General features: G+C 39.0%; 1 protein-coding gene across 2 annotated transcripts in view; it reads right to left on the reverse strand.

The window, feature by feature from the left end:
- Positions 1-27,013, reverse strand: part of CRADD (CASP2 and RIPK1 domain containing adaptor with death domain) — a 259,024-nt gene extending 232,011 nt beyond the window's left edge. For both annotated transcript variants that reach the window (XM_007165891.3, XM_057556161.1), the window contains exon 1: positions 26,923-27,013. The gene's annotated coding sequence lies outside the window, so the exon portion shown is untranslated. The remainder of the gene's footprint in view (positions 1-26,922) is intronic.
- Positions 27,014-27,287: the final 274 nt, after the last annotated feature.

Raw genomic sequence — 27,287 nt, forward strand, 5'->3', positions numbered from 1 at the left:
GGTCAAGAGAATAACAAAGAAAAGAGTGTGCTTCTATCTATGAGGTATTTTGGTACCATAAGTAGAGCCTGGGTATCCAGAGATGGAAAGATACTACTTTTTCCCATCATCAGCACCACTAGTGCTTTGCATATATTATTTCTAATCCTCACAAACAAGCCTAAAAGGTAAATATGTGTGGTGGACATCTGTTGTTTACCTTCCTGGCACTTCTCCATATTCTGAAAAAAGCAACCTCCCTTCTTTTGAGGAATGCCCCTCTACCAACTCCAGCATGTACTTCTACTGCAGGTTGTCAATCACAGTAAACCACCCCACCCTTGCCAAAGTTGATTGGTCCATGGGTCAGCATGGGATCCAAGTCAAGCCAATCAGATCCTTCTCAGAATTTTTCAAATGGAGTCATTTGAAGAGAAGCAATCTCTCTCTAGTGCAGAAGCTGTGAAATATGAGGCCATGTTTCCCTCCACTAGAAGCAGCCTTCCTTAGGAACTAAAATCTTTGCACATAGAAACAAGCAGAAAACAGAGACAGAAAGAGGTGCCCTAACAATATTGCAGATCCTGGTTCCAACTATCACCAAACTCCAGCTATATCCTACCCTTGCTGGGCTTACAGGAGATAAACCAGACAAGCCCCTCTGGTTAATTCCCATTTATGCCATTTAAGTTATTTATACCCATTTAAGTTACTTTGAGTTAGGTGTCTGTCATGTGCAACCAAGAGTTCTGGCTGGTAGAGTATTTATATTATTCTCTTTCTACTTTCTCAGTGTCAAACTGAGACTACCTGGGTGGTGAGTGTCATCCTGGGACTAGAGCCCAGTCTGTCTGACTCCAAAGCCAGGGCTCTTTCCCCCTCACCATCCTGCCTCTCCTGGCCTGATAAGACAGCCCTAGAAGACAGGGACTCCTTGCCTGATCTGGTGCAAAAGCATAACTTGAGTTGGCCAGACATTTTGACCCACCGGCCTCCTCAAGGATGTGGCTCCCAGATTCCCCTGACACTATCCAGAAGCTCCAAAGAGAAGACACTCAGAGAAGACACTGAACTTGGATATGGAAGCTTCACTGGCTGCAAAATGGGGTCGTGGAAGGGCTCTGGTGTGAAGAGGCCTTGTGGTCAGAATTAGCTGGTGGGCAGGGCAGACTTTGGACTTCAGGGACTTGCTAATGGCCAGCAACCTCTAAGAGAATGAGAATGAGCCCTACTTGACTGTAGGGGGAAACCCAGCCCATCCTATCAAAAGCATCTCATTCTCTGTTAGAGTCACCCTTCACACCCAGGCCTCCCAACTTCCAATCCAACGCTCTTCCCACTAAGCAAAACTGCCTTTGCATTGTTAACTTTTCAGATACTGCAAAGCGTCACTTAAAGTATCACAGTGGTTGTCAGGTAGGAGAAATATTGCTTAATCAAGATCTAACTCAGAAAAGAGAAAAAGAAAGAGAATTAATTCATTGACATTTGAAGGCATTCTTGATTAAAAAAAAAAAAATCTTGTAGCGTCAATACCAAAAATATTTATTAAGCCTCTGAAGTTTCACTTAGAATTGGACCATGTCACTTACAAATTCATTCTGCTATTAAAAAGTCTGTATGCACTCCCTACATTATGCAGAGTCTCTGCTAGGTCCTGGGGGCACAGTGATCTCAGCCAGACATGCTCCCTGCCCTCATAATGCCTCAGTCTAGCAGGGGAGACAGGTGTGAAATAAACACACACAGGTAAAATTATAATAAGCATTGAAAAGGGAGAGGAAAAAGAGGGACCTAATCTGTGAAGGGAAGGGTTGGGGAGATGGTTATCAAGGGACTTCCAGCCTAGTTTAGATGGTATTCATGCATCTCTAGACAAACTAAGCAAAGACTTGGTCTGGTGTAAATGAAAAAGGCTAAGGGCATTTGTGGCATGGTGATTGAAGGGCTAAGAGCATTTGTGGCACGTGTTTAGTCAAATGTTCTCAGAGAAGGAACCAACACTGTTAGAACTCCCAAGAGCTTGGAACTCCTTCAGCAAAGCCTCATCTAGAATGAAGAGCAGGCTTCCCAGAGGTCCTAAGCAGTGCTCTCTGGAGACATACTGGAGCCTGAGACAATGGAGAAATATGCACTCCTATATATACTCATCAAAATATCCTCTAAAACATTTTGAACCAAGTGAGAAAAATTAATAAAAGCTCTGTGATCAAAAGTCATGACAATACATAAAGCCTTGCATTGCCCAATCGTTTGCACATGTTGTCAAACCTTATAAACCTTCCTGGTGGGCAATCTGAGGACCCTGGAGCCAGGAACCTAGGGGCTGACTCGACATGGCTGTTCCCATCACACAACAATACAGGCTAGTAACACAAGCAACAACAGCCAGTCTTCACTTAAAATTTTGTTATTTTTTCATCATGAATTTATTTCATATTTATTTTTATTTTTAAATTTTTGCATTAAAATACGATTTTACTTGATTAATAAGTTTTTCAATACCCCTGTGAATTTTGCTGCCAGAAGTGGGTGCCTCACTTGCCTTACCCTAATCCTGACCTTGGTCCTGAGTTCATCATGTAAAGACTTCAACTTGTAGCATTTCCAAAGGCAGGGATATATAACAGGTATAATTGCATGCCTTTTCCTAGGGTGTATCATTTTGATCTGGCATGAGCTTGAATAATGTCAGATGTAGACCTTCAGGAAACAGGTTTCCCTTTTGAAATTTTGTTTTCAGCACATGGCATCTCTTGAAAACTGTGATCTGGTGGGAGAAAGGGGTCACTCTTCTGCCAAGTTTTGTTGCGTGGAAGATGCTGGTGGTTGGATGGTGTCCAAAAGCAACATCTGGTTTCGATGCTACTTTTTTCTCCTTAAAATCATCTCTAGAAAATTTGCCACTTTTTATTTAAAGCTCAGGAGATAGTCCATGGCCTTAATATTGGGTTCAGTACAAGATGTTAGAACACATATTTAATTAAAGCATTTCCTTCTTATTAAGAAGATTTTGGAGGCACATTTTCTAGACTAACCAGAAGCCAGGTACAATCTGAACTAAAGAATGACATATCCCTGGTCTAGGTTCCCAGTTCTGATTGGACAACATCCAAATGTACTACCCATTGCTCAAGAAATGTCACAGAATTCCTTGAACACAATTAAATGTGTGTTTGCTTTCAACTCTAAAGGACAGGGCACATAGGTCCTTCCCAGGTTATTGTTTTAAAAGGTGTGATGAAATCAAGTATGCACTGATGAGGTGTGGCAGTCCTAAGAAGGCTGAGCACTCCCAGCCCAGATCCCAGTGTTAGAACTTCTCAGAAAACTGGATGCAAATGCAAAAAGTAATCAAAATAAAGCCTCATCCAGCTCCACAAAGTACTAGCTGTGTGACCTTCAGCAAGTAACTTAATCTCTCTTTTTCTCATGCGTTCAACAGATCAATTCAGGCATGACTCTTAGTTTTGTTGTGAGGTTAAATAGAAACTCTCTTCTCAACAAAATATTGGAAAACCGAATCCAACAACACATAAAAAAGATCATATACCACGACCAAGTGGGATTCATCCCAAGTTCACAAGGATGGTTCAACATACACAAATCAATCAATGTGGTACACCACATAAACAAAAGAAAGGATAAAAACCAAATGATCATCTCAATAGATGCAGAAAAAGCATTTGACAAAATTCAACATCCATTCATGATAAAACTCTTACCAAAGTGGGTATAGAGGGAACATATCTCAAAATAATAAAAGCTATTTATCACAAACCCATAGCCAATATAATACTCAATGGTGAAAAGTTGAAAGCCTTTCTGCTAAAATCTGAACCAAAACAAGGATGCCCACTCTCACCACTTCTCTTCAACATAGCATTGGAAGTCCAAGCCACAGCAATCAGACAAGAAAAAGGAATAAAAGGTATCCAAATTGGAAAGGAAGAGGTAAAACTGTCATTATATGCAGATGATATGATACTATATATAGAAAACCCTAAAGACACCACACAAAAACTACTAGAACTGATAAATGAATTCAGCATGGCAGCAGGATACATGATTAACATACAGAAATCAGTTGCATTTCTTTCCCCAACAATGAAATATCAGAAAGGGAATGTAAAAAAAAACCAATACCTTTTAAAATCGCAGCACAAAAAATAAAATACTTAGGAATAAACCTCACCAAGGAGCTGAAAGATTTATATGCTGAGAACTATAAAACATTTATAAAGGAAATTGAAGATGATTCAAAGAAATGGAAAGATATCCCATCCTCTTGGACTGGAAGAATTAATATTGTTAAAATGGCCATACTACTAAAGCAATCTACAGATTTAATGCAATCCCTATCAAATTACCCATGACCTTTCTCACAGAACTAAAACAAATAATCCTAAAATTCATATGGAAACATAAAAGACCCAGAATTTCCAAAGCAATCCTGAGGAAAAAGAACAAAGCAGGAGGCAGACTTCAGACAATGCTACAAAGCTACAGTAATCAAAACAGTGTGGTATCAGCACAAAAAAACAGATATATGGATCAATGGAACAGAATAGAGAGCCCAGAAATAAACCCACACACCTATGGTCAATTAATCTTCGACAAAGGAGGCAAGAATATACAATGGGAAAAAGGCAGTCTCTTCAGCAAGTGGTGCTGGGAAAGTTGGACAGTCGCAAGTAAATCAATGAAGTTAGAAGACACCCTCTCACCATACACAAAAATAAACTCAAAATGGCTTAAAGACTTAAACACAAGACTTGACACCATAAACTCCTAGAAGAGAGCATAGGCAAAACATTCCCTGACAGAAATTGTACCAATGTTTTCTTAGGTCAGTCTCCCAAGGCAATAGAAATAAAAATGAAAATAAACAAATGGGACCTAATCAAACTTACAAGCTTTTGCACAGCAAAGGAAACCATAAACAAAAACGAAAAGACAACCTAACCTACAGAATGGGAGAAAGTATTTGCAAACGATACGGCCGACAAGGGCTTAATTTCCAAAATATACAAACAGCTCATACAACTTGACAACAAAAAAACGAACAACCCAATCCAAAAATGGGCAGAAGACCTAAAGAGACATTTCTCCAAAGAAGATATACAGATGGCCAACAGGCACATGAAAAGATGCTCAACATCACTAATTATTAGAGAAATGCAAATCAAACTTCAGTGAGGTACCACCTTACATCAGTCAGAATGGCCATCATTAAAAAGTCTACAAATAACAAATGCTGGAGATGGTGTGGAGAAAAGGGAACCCTCCTACATGTTTAGTGGGAATGTAAGTTGGTGCAGCCACTATGGAAAACAGTATGGAGGTTCCTCAGAAAACTAAAAATAGAATTACCATATGATCCAGCGATCCCACTCCTGGGCATATATCCAGACAAAACTATAATTCAAAAAGATACATGCACCCCTATGTAAATAGCAGCACTATTCACGATAGCCAAGACATGGAAACAACCTAAATGTCCATCGACAGATGAATGGATAAAGAAGATGCAGTACATACATACAATGGAATACTACTCAGCCATAAAAAAGAACAAAATAATGCCATTTGCAGCAACATGGATGCAACTAGAGATTATCATACTAAGTGAAGTAAGTCAGAAAGAGAAAGGCAAATACCATATGATATCACTTATATGTGGAATCTAAAATATGGCACAAATGAACCTATCTATGAAACAGAATCAGGGACATAGAGAATAGACTGCTGGTTGCCAAGGGGGAGGTGGGTGGGAGAGGGCTGGATTGGGAGTTTGAGACTAGCAGATGCAAACTGGTATATACAGAATCGATAAACAACAAGGTCCTACTGTATAGCATAGGGAACTATATTCAATATCCTGTAATAAACCATAATGGAAAAGAATATGAAAAAGAATGTATATATATATGTACAACTGAGTCACTTTGCTGTACAGCAGTAATTAACATAACATTGTAATTCAACTATACTTCAATAAAAAATTTTAGGAGCTTCCCTGGTGGCGCAGTGGTTGAGAATCTGCCTGCCAATGCAGGGGAAACGGGTTCGAGCCCTGGTCTGGGAAGATCCCACATGCCGCGGAGCAACTGGGCCCGTGAGCCACAATTACTGAGCCTGCGCGTCTGGAGCCTGTGCTCCGCAACAAGAGAGGCCGCGATAATGAGAGGCCCGCGCACCGCGATGAAGAGTGGCCCCCACTTACCACAACTAGAGAAAGCCCTCGCACAGAAATGAAGACCCAACACAGCCACAAATAAATGGATAAATAAATAAATAAATAATAAATTTTTAAAAAATTAAAAAAAATTTTTTAAATAAGAAAAAAGGATTGGTGAACTTGAAGACAGGTCAATGGAAATTAAACAAACTGAAACACAAAGGCAAAAAAGAGTGGAAAACACAACAAATTAAACAAAAACAGAACAGAGCATCCAAGAGCTATGGGACAATAAAACCCAATGGCTGGATACAGATTTCGAACACAGACTTACGGTTACCAAAGGGGAAACGTGGGGGGAGGGATAAATCAGGAGCTTGGGATGAACATACACACACTATTATATATAAGATAGATAACCAACAAGGACATGCTGTATAGCACAGGGAACACCACTCAATATTCTGTGATAACCTATATGAGAAAAGAATCTAAAAAAAGAATGAATATATATATATAACTGAATCACTCTGCTGTGCACCTGAAACTAACACAACATTGTAAATCAACTATGCTCCAATAAAATTAAAATTTTAAAAAAAAGAAAAGAAACTCTCTGCTTGTGGCACAGACTTCTTGTGGCCTCCCATACCCATCTCCTCTTACCCTATAGGAATAGAAACCCCAGTTTTTGTAGCTGCCATACATGGCTGTGCAGAATAAAGACTACATTTCCCAGCTTCCTTTACAGCCAGATGTGCTCATGTGACTCACTTCTGGTCAAGGAAATATGAGCAACAACTAGTAATGGAAAGCTAAGTGCCATCCTGGACTATGAGTATAAGGGCAACACCCTAGGAATGGCAGAGCAACAAGACAGGAGGAGCTCAGATCCTTGGCTCTCATGGAGCCATCGAATCAGCTGTGGACTCATATGTCCAGACTGTTCTGTGAGTGACGAATAAAATTCTGTCTTATTTAAGACACTGTTACTTTGGGTCTCTGTTATGGCAAATGAACATGTATCCTAACTAATATCCCATGTGAAGTGTTTGGCAAGTGACGGACACATTATAAAGCATGCAGTAAATGCCAGCTAGTAAGATGATGGTGATAGTTATGAATTCTACCTCTACTACCCCTCAGAAGAGCATCGATTAGAATAAAATGAAGAGCTACACAATTTGAAGGACATTTCCTTTTCCCCCCTTTACTCCATTCTCTGACTCAAGTGACATTCTTACAATAGACATCCACCCATGATTTTTTCATGTGGTTCCTTTTTATTAATTACAAACATGGCTGAGGGGAAGGAAAAACATTTCTAAGCTTCCACTTGAAAAGTCAAATTGTCTCACCATATGCTTTATACTGAAAACCTCCAAGAATCAACAATTGTTAACATTTTCCATATTTGCTTCAGATGATTTTTTTTAATAAAGCATCCAGATGTGGTTGAAGCCTCTGATGTCACCCATCAAATTTCTGACAGGTAACCACCCTTCGCAAGTGGCTGAATACCTCCCCATTGTGTATTTATGTCTTAACAAGTATATGTATCCCAAGAAATATATAGTATAGCTTTGGAAAATTTTTAATCTTACATATATTGGTTATACACTGGGTGTAACGCTTGGCAACTTGCTCATTTAGGAGACTATGAAAAACAATACCACAACAAACAATGCCAAAACAATCATCCTTGTTAAATGTGGGGAGAGGGGTGTCATATTCTTCTCTATGCTTTATGTGTATTTAAAATACATTATAAGCACAATTTTTAAATAAAAAGTAAGGGAATTTAAAAGGACTATTCAGAAGCTGTACTGACTTACAAAATCACCAAGACCACTCAGGTTGGGGATGGGAGTAGGTAGAAGGGTTTGTTGTTTCCTAAATATTTTACCCTACATATGTGAGCAAATATATTTTTTGCTTTTAAACCCAACATGTAAAAATTCTGAACTTACCCAGCAGATATGTGAATAGATGACTTTACAAATGTAGTCTAACTTTCTAAAATACCCACCACAGTTTTTTCTTCTTAAAACACACAATTCACGTATGTTTGGATAGACATAACTGTATCTATAAAATTATGTCTGACAAAACTACTTCTTTACTATAGTCATTGTAATTAATTTTGATAGGCAATCAGTGAAACTCTTTCAAATATAAAATATTAGATTTGGATAAAATGAATCATTTCTTCTTGGTCTGAGGAATAAAAATGCAGATTATTGGAGTATCAATTTTATAAAACAGGTATCTCCCCACATACGTTGTTTATGCAAGGCCTATTCATGCAAAGATAACAACTACTGCTCACATTTTCTCCCACCATGAGAGGGGTAACAGTGACAAAAATTCAGCTTTTTTTTTTTTTTTTTTTAAGAATATATGTGTTCAGAAGAGTAGAAAGAAAAGAATGTGTTTGGAAACTGAGCCTTCTTGCCCATTTGTGCCCACCCCCTGCAAGCCAGAGCTAACAATCGGGCTTGCTGATCTGAGCTGGGCTGGGTCAGTTCCATCCTCTGACCCAGAATCTGGACTTGAGGTACAGAGTCAGGGTCTTTTAGTCTCATAAGCTAAGGAAGGAAGGGTGACGTTGTGAGTTGTGCGGCAGCCGTGCACAGAGAAGCAGATAGAGCTGGTCCACAGACAATGAGAAGAGAAAAGAGGAGGAAGGATGGAGAAGCAGGGACAAGGGGCCATGGATCCCAGAGAGGAGGTGCCCGAGAGGACAGCCACCCTAGAGCGCAGGCATTCTTGTCTCTACCGAAGCCCCCAACACTGGTCATCCTTGGATTCCATGAGATAACCCTGTATCCTTCGACTAAAGCCCCTGTCCTATTTATGTTATCTCATGTACGTATGTACATGTATAAATATTATCCTTCATTTATTTTTGTTTAAGCTACTTTGAAGTAGATTTCTGTTACTTGCAAGCAAAAGAGCCTTGACTCTGACAACTCCCAGTGCAGGCATTCTTCGAGGCTGCCACCCGCCACCTCACCTCACCTCACCGCATAAATAGTGAAGCTTTTATCTACTCATCTACACAATGAGGACTCATCAGGAAATGGCCAGCACCACCGTGTTTGCCCTCCGAGAGCTGTCAAATTAGAAACAAGTATATTGTCTCCATGTGGGTGTTCCCTGGACTTTTATTTGGCAACCAAACCATCACTTATTGTTTCCCAAATGCCATTTACATGACATCAGTAGACTTAAGTCAGAAATTTTCCAGGTACAGCTACTCTGATAATGTGCTCTAGTCATCTCAGTAAACACAAGATCCTGAACTTGATTTTTCTGCTAAAGCAATCAACGAGGAACATGCAGCCACATTGCTGGTTCCACCCCTGGAGCTTGTTCATATTCTGATGGTATTATTGGCCATTTTAAGACTACGTTCTACACAACTGCTGGATGCTCTTCAAATTGTCAATTACCCCAAATAACACTGTATTGGAAAAATATCTTGGGTTTCTCTGTAAAAAGAGAACATGGTGAGAAGAACAAGGTAACTTGTAAATCCAATGGCTTTTAAAAAATAAGAAAACGATAAGAAAAATGACATTTAATATCTCCCATAGAGACTGACATAAATCTCTTGATTTTTTAACCTGAATCCAATTATCAACTAAAGTTCATTGAGGAACCTGGACCAGATCCCATGTAATAAACATACCACCACAGATGCCATTATGGAACATGGAAAGGCAGGAATAAGAAGTGGTCAAAAATGTGAACTATGGGACTTCCCTGGTGGCGCAGTGGTTAAGAATCTGCCTGCCAGTGCAGGGGACACAGGTTCGAGCCCTGGTCCGGGAAGATCCCACGGGCCGCAAAGCAACTAAGCCCGTGAGCCACAACTACTGAGCCCGCGTGCCACAACTACTGAGTCCACGTGCCACAACTACTGAAGCCCGCGTGCCTAGAGCCTGTGCCCTGCAACAAGAGAAGCCACCGCAATGAGAAGCCACCGCGATGAGAAGCCACCGCACCGCAACGAAGAGTAGCCCCTGCTCACTGCAACTAGAGAAAAGCCCGTGTGCAGCAACGAAGACCCAACGCAGCCAAAAATAAATAAAATTTTTTAAAAAATGTGAACTATGGCATCTAGCTGGGCTGACTTGGGCTCAGGACTAGGCTCTGCTTCTGAAGGGCTGTGCGACTTGGGACAGGTGGCCTTACCTTTCTGAATCTTGGTTTTCCCATTTGGAAAATAGGGATAATAACAATGACTACCCCGTGTGAGAATGCAACAAGATAATGCATATAGAGCACTTAGCACAACACCTGCACACAGTAACCCCAGAAAACTGGTAGTGGTGACTGTCATGGTCATTGTTGAGGTGGTTGTTATCACAGGGTAGCCTGTTAAGCTGAAGGCGGCTTAGACTCAAAGGTCTGGATTTTTGCAAGCAACGAACTACTAAAAATAGGAGGCAGTGTTTACTCTCATAGCTTCGGGGAACAGCTATGACTTGGTCTCTGACCAAGTAGATTCAGTGGTGGAATAAATGGCCTTCCAACTGCGTCTCAGCTCAGACCACATCCTGACTGGACCTCACTCCAGGGAGGTTTGGACAACCCAGAAAAGCAGCCCAAGCAAAGTTCGATAGGCCAGGCCCTTCGGAAGCATTCCCAAGAGGAGTGGGCCTATGGTCTTTCCTTTTTTACCTAGGAAAATGCCAAAATAGCACTTCCTGTGTTCATCTCACCACCACCACCTAGCACCCCATGTAGTGCTAGGTCCAATGTCAGGGAATCACAGAACACAGGGCTCTGAGGCAGAACATAGCCTCCTTACTTCCCAGGAGCTGAGCAGTGAAGGGGACTTATGCTACAACCCACCCTGTGGACCGTCCTGACCATAATCCTAGGAGTTGAGAACCACCCAAACTTGATCCACTCCTGGTCCAAGGGACCCATCAAAGAGTAGAGACTCACCTCCAGAAACAATACCTCCCAAAGTCTCTTAGAGACCTGCCATATGCCTTTGAACCTTAATTGGAAACTGTATACATTTCCTGGATTTGATGTTTCCAACTATAGAAAATATGATCTAAATGCCAATATATTGTGTAGCTCACCTGACTTCATACACACACACATATGGTATGTATGTGTGTTATGTATGTGTGTTCTACAAATACGGAGGACTGACAATTTTCTTTTTCTCACTTCGTCTTGACCCACATCTTGCAATCTATAATATGTGCCATGTACATCTAAGCCTATAGTGGTATCACAGTCACCAGCAAGTGATGAATGATGTCTAATCTCTTAAAGACTTTTTTATTATAACTATTTTATTTTTGTTATCAAAATTTTGGTGAAAATTTCCCAGTAAAGTCAATAGAGAAGGGAATAGGAGGCAAGAATAAAAAAAGATTGTTGTACAGTGTATCAAGATATTATATGATGCATCAAGAGTGAGTACCCATGCTTACTTTTTACCCACACATAGATACAAAAGCATTGAATAGAATCACGGATCCTAGGGTTTGAAAGAGATTTAAGATTATCCACACATTGGTTAACTGAAAAAACCTAACACAATAATCTGCAGACAATATGACTGTCTACATTAAAAAATCTAAAAGACTCTCTGACAAACCACTAGAATTAAAAAGGTTGTTGGATACAAATGAACATTCAAAAAAAAAAAAAGTTATCCCATATCCCAACAGAAAACTAATAGAAGGTATAATTTAAAACCAAGATTCCATTAACAGCAGCAACAAAAACTTGGGGAACTTATAAACAAATCTAATAAAGGAAATACAAGATCTTTATGGATAAAGCTTGATTGAGGCACGTAAAAGATCTAAATAAATTAAAGGATATGCCATGTTCATGTATGGGATGGGAAAACTCAAAGATGGCAATTCTCTCCAAATTAATCTATAAGTTCATTGCAATTACAATTAAAATCCATAATTTTTTCCCATGGCACTTGATAAGTTGATCCATAAGTTAGTATCAGGACAAAAAAATAACCAAGATAACTCACAAGAGCAATATCCTCAGCAAGGCCATTCCTCAGGGCCCTGCCAACTCCCTCACTCCCCCACCTCTGATAATCCGAACCACAGAATCCTATTTTATCATTTCCACACAGTTACAGACATGTACAATTATCTCATTTATTCACATATTTATATATTTAGGACAAGGGTTTTGCCTTATTTACCACCATATTCCCAGGGTCTGGAGCAGCACCTAGCACATAGTAGGTACTCGATAAATATTTGTTGACTTCCTTATATAAAATGTAAATACATACAAAACTATGCTATATGGTATTTATAGGCTCCTAGTTATGTTGTAAAAGATTAAAAACACGGACAGGAAGGATACACAATACCTTTAGGGTAGAGTTCATCTCAGGGGAGGGTAGGTGGTCAATAGGCTCAGAGAGTAAGACAAAGAGACCTTAAACTCAATCTGTGATTTTTTTTTAATTTTGAAGGCAATACAACAACATGTATGAAATCTGTTTATCTGAGTGGTGGTTATGAAGTATTGTTACAGTATTCTCTGTACTTTTCTGATCAAGGTATTTCATAATGAAAACGGGTTGTTTTTTTTTTAAAGATTGATTTGAAATAAAATTATAGAGATGGAGAACAAATCAGTAGTTGCCAAGGGTTAGGGATGGGAGGATGGTGACTCTAAATGGGTAGCATGAGGGAGATCTTAACAGTGATTAAGAAGTTTGCATCCTGATTTCGGGGGTGGCTACACTAATCTGCTGGTGATAAAATGGCATAGAACTATGCATACACTTTATAACAATGTCAGTTTTCAGGTTCTGCTTGTGCTAGTTATATACGATGTAACCACTGGGGGAAACTCGATGAAGGGTACACAGTTCCTCTCTGTCCCTCTCTGTACTATCTTTGCAACTACCTTTATAATTTTTATATAATATAAATTTATAACTATTTCAAAAATTTTACAAATAGAAAAATATGTAGTTTACCCAAAATAACATTGTTTCTAGTTAACAGATGAGAGAAGTGAGGCCCCCCAGAACAAAAGTGATTTGTAGTAGGTGGTGTATGGGGCAGGGCAGGGAGGCCTGCAGCACCTGTAGTTTTCTTTGAACAATCAAGTCAGCAAATGCACGGGTCTAGATCCCTTGGTAGCCCTTCCTCTGATACAACAGTGACTCCCAGGGACTGACTCAGGCTGCATAGCAAGGCTGGAGATCCCAGATATTAGATCATAGATCAGATGTTAAAATCGGATAACCCGGCTTCAAATCCCAGCTCTGCCACTTGGTAAAGGGATGGCCTTCTATTTCAACCTGTTTGAACCTCATCTTCTTCATCTGCAAAATGGGAACAATGTGATTATATGCCACTCATGGTGTTTAAATCAAATAATACATGTAAAGTGCTCAGCATAAAACTTGCCACATAGTAAGAGTGCAATTAAAAGTCAAGAAACACAGCCTATTAGCTGGGAAATAAACCCAAATACATCTACTATTTGTCCCAAGGACTGGCCTATGCATGATACTGTCCAACCACATAATCAGGTTTTTGTGCTAGGTGAAATGTGAAGGGTCTTATTGAGAAGTATTAAATTGTGGGTAAGTGGAGGTAGGGATAAGGACAGGGGTGAGGCAAACTCAATAAAATTACCACAATTGCCTATCAGAAAATAGCTGGGAGAACCATATCCCCACCAGAAAAAGAAAAGAATATAAACCAAAATGGCTCACTGTGTTTGTGTAACCCTATAGACGACAATAAGGTATAATCACAAATTCAATGCCAAGAGAATATATAGACTCTATTAGATTAACCAGACAAAAAGCCAAAAATAGCTATATACTTAAAGTTCCCAAAGACTACTGCAAGACAATAGATTACGGTTGTTTAAAATTAAAAAGAAAAATGAGGGCATTTCTTTTCTTTTGGTCATGAACCAACTAAATTTAAAACTACTGAAACTAGATTTAATCTGTGAGAGGAGACGGACCAGGCTCCACTTTCAGTTGGCCGAAGAAAAGCATTCCAGCTCCAGGAGCGTTCACACACACAAGAAATTGGAGACTGCATTTATTCTCAAAAGGTACATTAAAGTTGACAACAAACCCACTTGAAATTCTGAAATCAGAACAACAAAGGATGGTAAAAAGAACTGGTCTTTCAACTGAATTTGTAATGACAGGGTCTGCAACATATCTTTAGAAATACATAAATCAGGTATCTAAAAGAGGGAACAATCTAAAATGCAACTCATTTTTAAAACTAAATCACAAAAATTAGTTAAAATATGTGAAGTATTCCTGAAGTATCAACTTGGAATCAGTCAAATACATGTCTACTATAAAAAGAAAAAAAAGTCAAGAATATTTTATTTTCAGTAATGAGTGAGACTCCAAAAGCAGGACCATCTCCCCTCACAAACGCTTTTAAATCAGTAACACTTATAACGAAAAGTGTTACAGGATTTTAAGAACACTAGTAAATCTAAGTTTAATACCCATCACATATTTTGCAAAAGAAATAAAGTCGAGGTAATAAAAGAACTCTCAGTAAATCCCTAATTTTAAAGTATTGCTGACCAGAAGAACTGGTACCTTGTGTTTCTGGTTGGATTATTCAATTTGCTGATTCTGTTAATTGTCCATTGTTAATTCAGTATTAACAGAATGTAGTAAAATTTTCTTAAGGTACTGGTTATATAATGGTGAAATTCTTTTAAAATTTTTATTTAAAACACAAAGATCAATGGTCTACAAGTACAAATTTCTCTCTTAATTTCCAGTGTCTGAGAGCTGATACTTCCCACTAACTCTCTTATACAACATTCTTACTAGCAATATGGGTAAATATGTATTCATATTATCAGTCAGAACAACAGAATTCTCTGCAATGAATTAATTTCATATTAACTATAAAAGAAAAAAAGAATTACATCTAAAGAAATAAGATAAGAATAATAAAAGGAACCAGAATATTTCTTCTCATAGATAATAAAAATGGAAAAAATCATGTCAATTCCATTAGTAAATTGTTAATTAAAAGATGGATTTGGGAAAGAGTATCTTCTAAAGTCTTAATGGATTTTAAAAATTAGAAAAATTGGACAGTAGAGATTATAATAGTCAAGAAAAATCTTTGTTTCACTTTTAAGCTTTCTTACAGAATATGTAAAGAGCTGTAAAAATGAAAGTACTGTAATAATGAAGGTCAATTTTAGTCAAAGTAAGAAAAGGAGATTCAAAGTTAAGCTACAATTTCCTATCTCAATTCCCTATCTTGATGTTATCTACATTCTTCCCTAAATTTAAAACCATTTTTAACTTGTTTTAATTCATTCCCATGAGAATTCAGATTACAAAAATGCATGTATGTGAAAATGTTAAGAGCACCTGAACTTAGAAACCAATTTATTTTTCCCTTCTTATTTCAAAAACAATTTATTTACAAATTTCTAAACCAAGTAATCCCCCAGGTGCTTCCTGCCAGTTGGGAAGAACATTCTATTTAGGGACAACATGAAACAACACATTTCACCTCCTCTGTCTTCCTGCTGGCTTCTAATGTGTCACTGGGAAACTGAGAGTTTGAAATTAAGAGTTTTGATTAGACAGGCTTTCTGTGCCTGTTGGTTTATTTCCTTTAAGGCGTTAAGTCTCTGTATGATAATGAAGTAGCTTACAAAGCCACTGAGATTCAGACATTAAATGGGAAATTTAGTTTAGTTTAGTTGTTTCCCCCTTTTTGCTGACAGCTAAATCCTATTCTGAAGTGACTGTGTCCTTGTTTAAGATGTTTTGAGGGTGGTGAAAGAGCTGGGTTTTGAAAGAGCTGTTTTCCAAAAAAGCAGGTAATTTGTGAAATAAAATACTTGTCAAAATTCTGTAATTCCCAAAGAGTTGGCTATAATCTAAAAGGTATTTGGAGGAGCTACTATGATCATTTATGAAAAAATTTAAGAACAACTTGAGTCACAACTTTTTTGAAACTTGACTTATATCTTTGTTTCATCTGTAATAAGTGTTAACTATTTAAAAACTTAAAAATAAGAAATGAAGTGTTTTTGTATAGGTGGGATGCTTTAAGCATTTGGCATCATAAGCAGATCAAATATCCCATGGGGGGTAGAATCGAGATACAGAGTCGGATCACTGTGGTAATAAGCACAGGCAAAGTTAATCTCCTCTCCAGGACCACATTTCACTTGCAGGAAATCAATTTAGCTGTCCCTTGAGCTGGCCACTGCTCTGGTATCATGAGTAGGTGCAGAGGATAAGTGGTTGGTATGCAAAGAAACAAACACAAAAAGAGAGACAGAGAAGAGAGAGAACTAGAATAAGGAGATAGAGAGTGGGGATGACAGACAGTTGTTAAAGAAGGAACTTTATTCCATAGTTGTGCTTAATCAATGTCTTTTGATCAGAACTAATGGAAGATGGTATTATTGCACATTTAAAAAAATGTTTTTTTCAGATTCTGCCCTAGGATTTCTCAAGACAGTCAGTTGTTTTAACTGGAGCCACGGGCAAAGCATGAAGCCCTGTGCATATCTCACAGCTCTGGATGTCTCTGGTCATGCGGGGTCTGAGATTCTCAGGCTGCTGGGCCAGGCCTTTTGCTGGTTCTAAAGGCCTGGGGCAGACACTTAACACTCCAGAGACATCCTCTGTGGAACAGAGACTTAACTTCCAGGTCATTTAATTAGCGAATGAACAAGCTTATTTGGTCTGAATACTAAATATGCTGTTTAAAATTTAACAGCTTTTTAAGGAAAACCATCAATTTATAGTTAACAATTTAAAAGACAGTAACTTATTTAAACCTGAAATATTAATTGGTGCAACCTTTTTGGAACATGATTTGGAAATATCCATTAAAATGTTAATGTCTATATCCTTTGACGCTAAAATTTCATTGCTAGAAATTTACTCAACATATATATTCCCACAGATACACAGCAACATTAGCACAGAGATCTACTCTGTGATGTTTACTGCATCATCATTCATAATACCAGAAAGCTGGAAACAACCTAAATGCCCACTGGTAGTGGGGGTTGATTCAATCGGCAATGGTGCATTCATACCATGAAATACCGTACAGATGTTAAAAGAATGATGTAAAGTTTTTTGTTACCATAAAAGATATATAAAGCTATCCAGCTATAGCGAGGTCCCAAATATTAAATTAAAAAAGCAAATTGCAGAACAGAATGCATAGTATGATACTATTTGTGTATGCTTTGTAAAAACGATTTAAATATATGCGTATCTTGCATTAACAAAAAATTCTGGAAGAAATAAAAGAAACTTTTAATGATAGTGACCTCTGGAGAGTGGAACTAGGAGTGTTTGCAATTTTATTTTTCACTTCATACCCTTCTGAATGGATTCGATTTCTAATCATGGTAATAACCACGTTATTACTTTTAGAACAACTGAAAAACTAGCTAATAATAAGAGCTTATACTAAACCTACATTAACAGAAACAGAGCGATGCTCTTTTATGGGACAGTCCTCGGAAGCCACTTTGCCTAATCACGTTCTCATCTCTACCAGGATAACTAAGCCTACGCGAACGGACGTTAACCCATTAGCTACACAGCAGAATGTTCAACACAGCCGTTTACTCTGCATACCACAGTCACCTGGGGTGTTTCCACTATTAAACACGTTGACGTCGGTCAGTTTCTAAACATCTTTCTTCCGACGCTACGTTCCATGAGATCCAGGAGCCCGGGAGCAGCGCCGCCGGGACGCGCCTGGGAGGAGCTGCCTCGCCACAGCCGCGATTGCGCGGTTGAGCTCCGCACTCAAGCCGGCTACACACAAAGAACTTTTTCTACATCACCCAGTGGCGCCAGGATCACTTCCCTGTCAACAGCCTGTGTGCACGTCGCAGACTTTAGAGCCAGCCCCTGTAGCAACTCCGTTTGAAAATTCTCATGTAGAAAGGGCAGGAACTCTCATAAGTAAGATTCCTCCTCCGGCAAACAGACACACTTTCTTGTCCTCACTCCTGTCTTTTTCATTCTCCCTTAACTAGTTCCTAGAAATATCCACCCGGGCTATTTCGTTTCTAGTCTTATGTCTATAAATCAAAGTCAACTGTTTCCAGTCTCTCCTACTGAGTCTTGGTTTTTACCTCCTTGATTAACCGTAAAACTTCTCTCCTCTGGGGCTTCATTAACCTGCTCATTTCAAGTCTTTTAGAAACGTTGGGTTTGACGTTACGTAGCTTAAATATTTCTTCTAAATCTAAAATATTCCTCCACTAAAATTATATTTCAATGAAGCAGTTTTTGAAAAATAGTCATTTTGCTGCGAGTATTCTGAGGCTTAACTGCAGTGCCAACAAGTAGAAACTTGTTATCTGGCCAGTTAGTGTTAAGGGGGAAGCCAGTACGTTTAAAGAATTATCTCATCATATTACTTGGTAATCTCTCTCATTTCTTCACAAACAATCTCTAACTTGCTCCTCAAATAGTTATAACATAAATGAAGGAAAGGATTGTGATTCTCACGTGTAACTTGGGAAGCTAACTTTTCCGCAGTCTATTTCTCCCAAGCCTTGCTTTCCCTCCCTCCAATAAAACAGTAAGAACAGTAAATGGCAATCAAATCTCAAGGTTTAACCCCAGAGTAGTCTCTCTGGTTACTGGATTGAGAAATGTTATCAGAAAATAAGGGGAAAAGGTGCCTTTTTCTAAAAGTTTGGGGCTAGTCCAGTGTCAGTAGCTAAAACTGTACTTTACTATATCGGTAACTCTTAAAAGTCTAGATACTTGCTTATTTTTGTCATAAATCCATAGTAACAATGGATTTGTTTGTCAGCCTTCTCAGATTTGGCACTAATGGAAGGTGCTGTTAACAGCCCTCAAAACTGAAGTTCCTTTATTTCTTCTGCCACTTGAGAAAAAATTCTGCCACAAAATTCTAATAACTCTAAGTTCCTACAAATCAATTTGGAAACATCTACATGTGTTTTTCCTAGAAAAAGTGCCAGACATCAATTTTATCTGGCAACCATCAAAATATATCAGACCACAAAACTATACATTCCTGGACCTCACAAGAAGCATGGCAAGGAATTTCAGCCAGCCAACCAAAGGGTTCAGGGGCAACTCCATCTGTAGTGTACAACTTGGGTAACAACACTGAAATTAACCACTGCTACCAAGACAGTAATACCCCCGCCCCCCAACCCACCAAGAAAAGTAATGGGTGGAAATTTCAAATCAACCTTCTCAATTTCTGGTTTGTGATTCCACAGGATTATTTAACCCACCAGCACACAAATCTCACTTTCACAAAGACAACCAGAAAGCCTAAGTAAATGGAATATTTATTTGCACATTCTGTGTTATTTCATGTGAAGACAAGTGACAGAAAACATGTGCATTTAGGGAAAAGAACCATTTCCTAGAATGTCACCATTGGTATAACTTCTGTAACTAGAGTATGGTATACTTGCTGTACATAGTGACCTTGCAACAGAAAGTGTCTTTGGAATCTATCAGATATTTGTTCAACACCTAAAATGAAAAACATAGTGGGGATTAAAAGGCACTTCCTGTACAGAATTTGCCATCTAGCTAGAGAAGATACCACTTTAAGAGTTCAAAAAGTTGTAAGACTGGAGGTGGAGAGGAGGGGAGCAAGGCATGATTGTTTTTCCTTATGTCTTTCCATACTCCTTGGTTTTTTTTGAACCACGTTGCATGTATGACTTTGATAAGAGTGTAAGAGCTACATAACAATAGCACAGGGAAGGAAGGAGCAGGTAACAAGCAATACGAAGAATTCTGCTCTAGCCAGAAACTTGATGGGGGAAATAGGGTACATGCAGATCCTTCCCTCTGCTTTATGTCCCAGATCAAGTTCACTCTGTCTCCAGAATCCCCCAGAAATTCTTCCCCTTTGCCCTCCTCCCCACCACTGCCATGGGCTGCAATGACCTCCCCACAATCACCTTCCTCTGATGCATGAGTTCTGACATTTTCTGACCCCTTCGGCAGTCCAGCAAAGACTGTGGACCCCACCTCAGAATACTGTGTTTACATAATAAAATTAAATACACAAATCACAAAAGATGAATTCTATTAAAAATGCGTATGTCAAATTATTTTTAAGTCTGACAAAAGTTCATGCATACTTCTTTATTAATTCATTAAATGACAAGATGTAGCTGTGGGTCTAATGGCTACAGTAATTTTGGTTTAGTGAAAAGTGTAAAGGATATTTTGAGATATCTGCAACACCTGTATTATTATATCAAAATACCTGATTTCTGTTGGTGATAAACTCACATCTTCTGCTAATTCTACTGTGATCTGTTGCCCAGATTCATATTTGAAAAAAATGTTCAATTTCAATTAGAGGTTAGTGACAATGTTAATTTTTTCCCTATCCAAGTTCATAGATCCCAAGCTTTCTATCCATGGGTCTCTTGCAAATCAAAGGACTGGGATAAGAAGCCCTGATCTAGGGTCATGCCCTACCAAACCACCCTCCACAATGCCACAAATCTTACGCTGTCATTCTCCTGCTCAAAACTCTTCAATAGCTCCCTTGCTTCCCAGGTAAAATACAAACCCTTCTGAAAGGTAGGTAAAGCCCTTGCCCTGTTCTCTGCTTACCAACTGAGGCTTATCCCCACTTGGGTTTCGTCTTTTGCATTTGAAGCTCCACCCACAACAGTACGTTTTCCTCTTGGGACTCCTTCACCCTCCTTGTCAGGCCAACTCTTTCTTAAGCGCCAGGTCAAAAGCCACCTCCTCTCTGATGCCTTCAAGCAGACCCAGGTGTTTCATCTCAGCTTCCACTGTTCTTTGTACATACCTTCTTATATTGATTACTGTATTGCATTATAATTGCTGGCATGTGTGTCTCCCTACTACTCACAATCTCCCTGACAGTGGTGACTGTGTTTTAATTTTCTCCAGGACTTTGCCTCCTGCCTGGCACATGTAGATGCTCAGAAAATATCTGTTGAATGATGCAGTGAATGAATGCCTAAATAAATCAAAGAGCTAAATATGAAGAGGGAAAAGGCAAAGATTACAGTGTCTAATCTGGGTTAATGGAGAAAAAGTGAAATGGAGTATAAAAGAAAATACTGTGTTCATAAAGTCTTACGTTAAGGACATTTCACATATTCTAATTTTTTCAAAGATCATCCATGAATGCAGTAGAAGTTAATTGTCCATTAAAACACAGCAGTTGTTCTGGTATTCTGATTATACATAAATATGCTATATAAAAAGACCTCAACCTAAAAATAGGTTGCATTCCAAAACAAGGTTTGCAAACCAGTTATCTAGAATTTAGAATACAATTTCCCTCAGAAGCCAGTTAAAACTGGGGATCATACAAAAGCCCATTTGATTTGTAATGTGCCGGTGGCTCCATGTTTAATTGAAAAGTGGTAGAAAATAATACTATTCAATACTATTGCAGTATAGCCAGTTAAGCAAAAGAGTAAGCAGAAGTGAATGTGAACATCATTTATCTTGAATATTAACAATTAGAAGAAAGATAGGTTTAATTTTAGCAGGGTGAGAAAGCCCAGAGAGGTATTTGTGAAGATCAGAAGAAACTTCTGGTTATTTCAGCAGTAAAAGATAGTAGCCCTAGATCTTTTTTTTTTTTTTCCGATTGAAGTATAGTTGATTTAAAATATTGCATTGCGTTAATTTCAGGTGTACCGCATAGTGATTCAGGTGTTGGGTTTCTTTTTGCAGATTATATTGCTTTATAAGTTGTTACAAGATATTGACTGTAATTCCTTGTGCTATACAGTAAATCCTTGTTGCCTATCTATTATATGTATAGTAGTTTGTACCTAGCTCTGTAATATGTATAATTTCATTTCAAGACTTAAGACCTTTCCTTTTGGCCCACAAATGTCTCACACAAAGGAAAAAGAGAAATTATTTTTGCAATACTTGAAAAAGTTTTGGAAGACAAAGAGGAAGGGGGAATGGAGTTAAAAAGGCTATGTGTAAAAATCCTCACCAAAATACTAGCAAACAGAATCCAACAGAACATTAAAGGGATCATACACAATGATCAAGTGGGGTTTTTTCCAGGAATGCAAGGATTCTTCAATATACACAAATCAATCAATGTGATACACCATATTAACAGATTGAAGGAGAAAACCATATGATCGTCTCAATAGATGCAGAAAAAGCTTTTGACAAAATTCAACACCCGTTTATGATAAAAACCCTCCAGAAAGTAGTCATAGAGGGAACTTACCTCATCATAATAAAGGCCATGTATGACAAACCCACAGCCAACATCGTTTTCAATGGTGAAAAACTGAAACCATTTCCTCTAAGATCAGGAACAAGACAAGGTTGTCCACTCTCACCATTATTATTCAACATAGTTTTGGAAGTCTAGCCACAGCAATCAGAGAAGAAAAAAAAAAAAAAGGAATCCAAATCGGAAAAGAAGAAGTAAAGCTGTCACTGTTTGCAGATGACATGATACTATACATAGAGAATCCTAAAGGTGCTACCAGAAAACTACTAGAGCTAAGCAATGAATTTGGTAAAGTAGCAGGATACAAAATTAACGCACAGAAATCTCTTGCATTCCTACACACTAATGATGAAAAATCTGAAACAGAAATTAAGGAAACACTCCCATTTACCATTGCAACAAAAAGAATAAAATACCTAGGAATAAACCTACCTAAGGAGACAAAGGACCTGTATGCCGAAAACTATAAGACACTGATGAAAGAAATTAAAGATGATACAAACAGACGGAGAGATATACCATGTTCTTGGATTGGAAGAATCAACATTGTGAAAATGACTATACTACCCAAAGCAATCTACAGATTCAATGCAATCCCTATCAAACTACCAATGGCATTTTTCACAGAACTAGAACAAAAAATTGCACAATTTGTATGGAAACACAAAAGACCCCGAATAGCCAAAGCAATCTTGAGAAAGAAAAATGGAGCTGGGGGAATCAGGCTCCTGGACTTTAGACTATACTACAAAGCTACGGTAGTCAACACAGTATGGTACTGGCACCAAAACAGAAATATAGATCAATGGAACAGGATAGAAAGCCCAGAGGTAAACCCACACACATATGGTCACCTTATGTTTGATAAAGGAGGCAAGAATATACAATGGAGAAAAGACAGGCTCTTCAATAAGTGCTGCTGGGAAAACTGGACAGCTACATGTAAAAGAATGAAATTAGAACACTCCCTAACACCATACACAAAAATAAACTCAAAATGGATTAAAGACCTAAATGTAAGGCCAGACACTATAAAACTCTTAGAGGAAAACAGAGGCAGAACACTCTATGACATAAATCACAGCAAGATCCTTTTTGACCCACCTCCTAGAGAAATGGAAATAAAAACAAAAATAAACAAATGGGACCTAATGAAAGTTAAAAGCTTTTGCACAGCAAAGGAAACCATAAACAAGACGAAAAGACAACCCTCAGAATGAGAGACAATATTTGCAAACGAAGCAACTGACAAAGGATTAATCTCCAAAATTTACAAGCAGCTCATGCAGCTCAATATCAAAAAAACAAAGAACCCAATCCAAAAATGGGCAGAAGACCTAAATAGACATTTCTCCAAAGAAGATCTGCAGATTGCCAACAAACACATGAAAGGATGCTCAACATCACTAATCATCAGAGAAATGCAAATCAAAACTACAATGAGGTTTCACCTCACACCAGTCAGAATGGCCATCATCAAAAAATCTACAAACAATAAATGCTGGAGAGGGTGTGGAGAAAAGGGAACTCTCTTGCACTGTTGGTGGGAATGTAAATTGATACAGCCACTATGGAGAACAGTATGATAGTTCCTTAAAAAACTAAAAACAGAACTACCATATGACCCAGCAATCCCACTGCTGGGCATATACCCTGAGAAAACCATAATTCAAAAAGAGCCATGTACCACAATGTTCATTGCAGCTCTATTTACAATAGCCAGGACATGGAAGCAACCTAAATGTCCATCAACAGATGAATGGATAAAGAAGCTATGGCACATATATACAATGGAATATTACTCAGCCATAAAAAGAAATGAAATTGAGTTATTTGTAGTGAGGTGGATGGACCTAGAGTTTGTCATACAGAGTGAAGTTAAGTCAGAAAGAGAAAAACAAATACCATATGCTAACACATATATATGGAATCTAAAAAAAAACAAACCATGGTTCTGAAGAACCTAGGGGCAGGACAGGAATAAAGACGCAGACGTAGAGAATGGACTTGAGAACACGGGGAAGGGGAAAGGGAAGGGTAAGCTGGGACGAAGTGAGAGAGTGGCATGGACACATATACACTACTAAATGTAAAATAGATAGCTAGTGCGAAGCAGCCACATGGCACAGGGAGATCAGCTCGTGCTTTGCGAAGACCTAGAGGGGTGGGTTAGGGAGGGTGGGAGGGAGATGCAAGAGGGAGGAGATATGGGGATATATGTATATGTATAGCTGATTCACTTTGTTATAAAGCAGAAACTAACACACCATTGTAAAGCAATAGTACTCCAATAAAGATGTTAAAAAAAGGGGGGGGGTGCTATGTGTGTTCTGTAAAGTTTACCTGAGGTCAAATTGGTCAAGCTAGGGAGGAAAAAAAAAAAAGAAGGAAGCAAGGTATACATGGCATGAAATATGTGGTGATTATTACTGCTGCTCACCTAATTTGTCTGTTTTTCTCCTCCTCCTGGGCACAGGGAGGACTGGACTGCCTGGCCCTCTCGTGGTTGGGTGGCACCATTTTGCAGAGTTCTGGCCAATGAGTTGGGAATAGAAGTGACAGCATTTAAATGCCAACAAGACATCCTCGGATTTCTCCTTTCCCACTGGCTCCCACCATGTTTGAGGAGGTAGCTGCTTTGCCAGCCTTGGTTCCAGAATGACTAAGAGAAGAGTTTCCCTGGTGACACATGTATGGGTAGAGAAATCTGTGTTACTTTAAGAAGCAATCCTTTGTTGTTTTAAGCCTCTGAGACTTTGGGGTTGTTTGTTTTGCAGCATAACCTAGCTTATTATGACTGACACATTATTCAAATAATTTACCTCCAGAGAAAGGAAAAGTGTGATAGGGAAGAGATGGTGTGTTATGGTTGCCATGGATAGAGCCCTAAAGGAGATTAGTGGAAGAGAGGAAAGGTGTAAATTCAGATGTAAAGGATCCTTCCAAGCTGGGTGCCCAGGGCTTGGGGAGATCTTGTATTACTTCTGAAATCAAAGTCCTAATAATACTATAATTACAAATTGGGCAAAGTCATAGCACTCTTGATATTAACTACATACGACTAAAAGGTACATGGCCTAGCATACACCAGAGGTATATGCTGGCTGCAGGCCTCAGAGCTTAAAAGCATTTGTAAGCTTACTCAGAAAAAGGATAGAAGAGTGAATAAAAGCATGGATTTTGGAATTAGATGGGCCTGAATTCAAATCTCAGTTCTACTTCTTAAATCAGCCTAAGTGTCAGTCTTCTTATCTCTAAAGTGGAGATAAAAACAGAACCTACTTCAAAGGTTTGATGGGAGCACTAATTGAGGTCATATCTGTAAAGTGTCAAGTGCACTGCCTGGTATTACTAAATCTTCTAGCTTTTTCCAGTCCCCTGGAAGCCCAAGGGTTGGCTGGTTATAGAATGACTGCCTCACTGTCCTGCCTTGAACATAGCAAATCCCATGCCTACCCAATGCAGCTTCAAACTGGATCTCATGAGAGCTTTCAGCCGTTACCAGGCTCAGTGCTGTATCTCTGCCTATGACTTCTGCACACTCCCACCCTCCTAGGCTATCAAGACCAGTGCCCCACTTTAAAAGAGATCCAGGAAAATCCAAATATGCAAGATGATAGATTGGGGCAGGATTATTCATGCTCCAAGATCCCTGTCATTATGCCAAAGAGTCCAAAAATTTCCTTAGTCCTTTGCAGGTTTCTTTCTTTCCTTTTAATAAATTGTTTGACAGAGAAAAGGAAAAATAAAACTCAATGACTTCTTTATCCATTAATGATTGATCAAAAATGAGAAAGATCTACGTTAAGTGGGAAAAATGACTTGCAAAAGCATATCCTCTGCCCACAATTTTCTGGGAGCACATCTATTGTGTTGGCCAGGAAGCAGAGCACAGACAGACCTCCAGGTCCCTAAACAATGAAAATTCATCCAGAGGGTTATTGTGATAATGGCTGACACACATCAGATTCCCGTTTCTTCATCACAACCAAGATCTAAAAACCCAAGTCCAAACTCTATGATTATAGGGTAGTGCGCAAAGATCCATAGCCAGGAGAAAACACAAATTCTTCTGACCAGGATGAAAATGGAGTCAACTGACTCCAGCTGTGAAAAAGTACAGAGTTAAGAGGGTGTTACTATTTTTTCAAAATAAATGAGAATATATTATGGCACAGAAGCAAAATCTACATTACAATTTAAGTCGAAACTGAGACTCCACAGGAACATGGAAATTGCCCCTTCTCAGGCCACTCTCACCCCAATGGCAGAGAGGTTGCTCCTGTATCTTGGCACTTGGGGTACCTCACTGGAAGGGAACAAAAAAGCATGAAGCCACCAAGAGGCCCTAAGAGATTCAGTGTTTGACCCAAGGTCAAACAACCAGAAGTGGACTCCAAATTTTCCAGTTGCTAGTTCAAGGTTCTGCCCACTGTAACACTACTTCCTCCTTTCCTGAGAATGGAATCTGCCACTTACCTCAGCCTGCCTGGCGTGGAAGCCGGCCTTCAAAGGGAAGCATGCATCTGGGGGACTCAAAGCCCCAAACTCCAGGGCAAATGTGAGCCTGCAGACAAGGAAAAGGAGTCGATGTCTGCACCCTCCCCCTAATCTTCTCCCAAGCCAACCCCTCCTTCCCATCCCCTCACATCTAACTTGTCTCCTTAACTCCACTCTAGCTTTGTTCCAAGCTGTTTTCCAAAGGGCCCTTCCAGAGGGATCATATAAAACACAAACCGAGTTCAGTTATTGCCCCATTTAAAAAGCTTTTATCCACTGCCCTCCAGATAAAATTCAAGTGCTTCAGCAAGGCCTATAAGATCTGCCCCGACTTACCTCTGCCT

This window comes from Balaenoptera acutorostrata, chromosome 11, assembly GCF_949987535.1.
Source record: "Balaenoptera acutorostrata chromosome 11, mBalAcu1.1, whole genome shotgun sequence".
Classification (NCBI taxonomy): domain Eukaryota; kingdom Metazoa; phylum Chordata; class Mammalia; order Artiodactyla; family Balaenopteridae; genus Balaenoptera; species Balaenoptera acutorostrata.